Source organism: Marmota monax, unplaced genomic scaffold (assembly GCF_021218885.2).
Source record: "Marmota monax isolate L192 unplaced genomic scaffold, Marmota_monax_Labrador192_F-V1.1 WCK01_AAM20220418_F8-fsc00136, whole genome shotgun sequence".
Classification (NCBI taxonomy): Eukaryota; Metazoa; Chordata; class Mammalia; order Rodentia; family Sciuridae; genus Marmota; species Marmota monax.
Genome location: NW_026693905.1, coordinates 3,930,784 through 3,931,760, shown reverse-complemented (window position 1 = coordinate 3,931,760; position 977 = coordinate 3,930,784).

Genomic DNA, 977 nt, shown 5'->3' with positions numbered 1-977 from the left:
CAGTATGAAAAGACAAGGAAAGAAAGGACCACAAGCAATGCAGTTCAACTCAACTTTAGAAGAGGTAACAGCTGCAGCAGATGGAATGTCAGATAAAGAATTCAGGATATACATGCTTCAGATGATCTGGAGTATCAAGGAAGACATTAGACAGCAAAATCAGACAATGAAAGATCACTTCGACAATGAATTACACAAACAAATCCAGGAAGCAAAGGATCAACTATACAGGGAGATAGAGGTTATAAAAAACAAACAAACAGAAATCCTAGAAATGCAGGAAGCAATAAACCAACTTAAAAACTCAATGGAGAATACTACCAGCAGAGTAGAACACTTGGAAGATAGAACATCAGACAATGAAGACAAAGTATTTCAACTGGAAAAGAACATAGACAGCTCAGCAAGACTGTTAAGAAACCATGAGCAGAACATCCAAGAAATATGGGATAACATAAAGAGACCAAACTTAAGAGTCATTGGGATACAGGAAGGTACAGAACTCCAAACCAAAGGAATGAGCAATCTATTCAATGAAATAATACGAGAAAACTTCCTAGACTTGAAGAATGAGACAGAATCCCAAATCCTAGAAGCCTACAGGACGCCGAATGTGCAAAATCATAAGAGATCCACACCTAGACACATTATAATGAAGATGCCCAACATAGAGAATAAGGAGAGAATTTTAAAAGCTACAAGAGAAAGGAAGCAGATTACATTTAGGGGTAAGCCAATCAGGATAACAGCTGATCTTTCAACACAGACTCTGAAAGCTAGAAGATCCTGGAATAACATATTTCAAACACTGAAAGAAAATGGGTTCCAACCAAGAATTGTGTATCCAGCAAAATTAAGCTTCAGGATGGAAGATGAAATTAAAACCTTCCACGACAAACAAAAGTTAAAAGAATTTGCAGCTAGAAAACCATCTCTTCAAAACATCCTCGGCAAAACATTACAGGAAGAGGAAATGG